Source organism: Tenrec ecaudatus, chromosome 11 (genome assembly GCF_050624435.1).
Source record: "Tenrec ecaudatus isolate mTenEca1 chromosome 11, mTenEca1.hap1, whole genome shotgun sequence".
NCBI classification, from domain to species: Eukaryota; Metazoa; Chordata; class Mammalia; order Afrosoricida; family Tenrecidae; genus Tenrec; species Tenrec ecaudatus.
Window position 1 is genome coordinate 87,887,004 of NC_134540.1, and position 2,814 is coordinate 87,889,817.

Consider the following 2,814-nt stretch of genomic DNA (forward strand, 5'->3'; position numbering starts at 1 on the left):
AAAAGACTGCATCGAAAGGGTAAAAAGAGAACGGATGGAGTGGGCGGAAATGTTGTCAATGATACAACACGAAGAGCTATAGAAAGCTGCAGCACTTCAAAAAGAAAAAGATGAATAACCCAATTGAAAAATGGGCAAAGGACATGAACAGACAGTTCAAAGAGGAAATCCCAATGACACACAAACACATAAAGAAATGCTCGTGATCATTAGCCATCCAGGAGACGCAAATCAAAGCAACCACGAGATACTACCTTTCACCAACAATGACAACAATTTTTAGAAAAAATCAGAAAATCAATGCCAGTGAGGCTGTTGAGACATTGGAAGCTCAGACACCGCTGTTGGGTTGTAACTGTACTCATCCATGTGAAAGCGATATGGCACTGTCTTGAACAAGTGAGAATAGAAATTCCTCCCAACCCAGCAGTCCCTCTGCTGGGAATAGACCCTAAAGAAGTAAGAGTAATGGCATGGACAAACATATAGAGACCCACCCACGTCCATTGCAGCACTATTCACAACAGCAAGAAGAGGAGCATAACCCATCGGAAGAAGAATGGGTAAAGAAACTTTGGTACTGCACAAATGGAATAGTACGCATAAAAAAAGATGAAAACACAGAGCACCTCATGGCATGGATTAACTTAAGGGCATTATGCTGAGTGAAGTTAGTCAATTACAAAAAGATAAAGATTGTATAAGGCCACTATTATAAAGAAAAAAACAAGACAAAGGCTTTCATATCAAAGGAAACAGACTTCGTAGGTTACCATGGATGAGAAAGGCAGGTGGTGGGTGGGGGGCATGGGAAAGCAGGGGGCAGGGAGCGGGGAGCCAACAACTCAGGGAAAAGGGAACCACAGAAGATCTAAAATTGATGGCAGGAGGGGGTACAAGGCCTGGTGGAGTTTTATCAAGTGCAATGTATCCGAAAGAAATTACTGAGAGCTGAATAGAGGGTGAGCATGGTAGTGGGACAGAAGGAAGGTGAAAGGAAACAGAGGAAAGAACTAGGAGGCAAAAGCTATTGGTAGAGGTATAACTGTAGGCATGTGTATATGTAAACATATTAATTTATAATGAAAGGGATAGAGGCCAATATACATCTATTTACATGTTAAGTATTAAGATAGCAGACAGACTTTGGGCCTCTTTTCAAGGCCTCCCTAAGCACAAGAACACTTTGTTCTAATAACCTGGCACTCTGTGATACTCACCTTCCCAGCATGATCGCTGAAGACAAAATGGGTGCATAAACCAATGTGGTGAAGAAAGTGGATGGTGCCCAGCTATTAAAAGATATAGTCTGGGGTCTTAAAGGCTTGAAGTTAAACAAGCAGCCATCTAGCAGGGAAGCAAATAAGCCCACATGGAAGAAGTGAGAGGGGTTACCCTCCTTTCCACCCCCAACTCCCCGACCCTGCTCAGGGGGAAAAACAACAGAAACGTGGGTGACAGCAGACAGTGTAGAATATGAAAATTAAAATAATTTACAAATTATCAAGAGTTTGCGAGGGTGGGAAGGATAGGGAGGGAGTGGGCGAAAAGAGAAGTTGATACCAAGAGCTCAAGAAGAAAGAAAATGTTTCGGAAATGATGATGCCAACGTATGTACAAATGTGCTTGGTACCATTGAATGATGGATTGTTATAATATTTGTAAGATTCCCCAATAAAAATTTTTTAAAAGAACTAATTGTTCTTTTTAAAAAAAGGAAAAGGGTAAGGATAAGGTAAGTTATTGTGGGGTTCGATAAGTAGTTTAAACTGTTGAATACAAAATTAATTACCTTAATATATGCCCCCCACCTAATTTACAATAAAAAGTTGTTTACAAAAATAAGTTTTAACTTTATGACTTGTCAAAGATTTTAACCCCAATGGGCACAGGGTAATTGGCACTTTGAGTGTAAAGACATGCCAAGCTTAGAGTGGAAAGTTATGCTTATTCCATTTAAGCCGTTAGCACTGTCTCCCTTTAGGGTGTTCTCTGATGCATCCTTGGTCATAGACGCAAGCTCAAGGGTGACAGTGTAATCACAGTGCTTATTTCTAAGGTGGTCATTCAGATCATTCACAATACGCTCAGCTCTGTGTGTGTGTGTGTGTGTGTGTGTTTTCCAGATCACCACAAAGAAGCATAGCATCATGCCATGAAGCTCTTGCCTCAGACCTTATAGGCTATAATGTCCATCTCTTTCTGCTCACACATATGCACATATGTGTTCGGTTGGGTTGTCTAGAGAAGTAGAACCAGTGAGACTCGTATAAGAACGAACTTTATATAAAAAGGTAAATTTTGAACAAGAAGGCGTCCTAGCCCCGTTCAGCTCAAATCCATAGGTCAGTTGCTACCTGGGCCCTCTTGAACTGCAGGCTGATGAGGCAGAAAGGTGAAGCAGGAAGCAGGGAGACCAGGGGCCCATGAATGCAGAGTCTTGTGGATCCAAGTTTAGTAGGGGTATGGTAGACACCTCCCAGGGATGTTGGGTCACATGGGGCCACCCTTGACCTCCAAGACACCCTGTGGTCCAGACACAGAATGCAAGCAAGCAGGAAGGGGAAGGACAAGAGAGAGAGAGAGAAAGCAGTTCTCCTTGTCTTAAGAAAAGACCACAGACTCAAGGAGGCATCAACAGGCTGCAAATTGATGGATAGGTTGTGTTCTACCCCTATCTCCACAGAGGTACCATCAAGTTGACATAAAATCTAACCAGCATAACATGCATATATGCACACACACACACACATACACACACACACATCACAAAACCAAGCCTATTGCCATTGAGTTGAACCTGACTCATAAAAA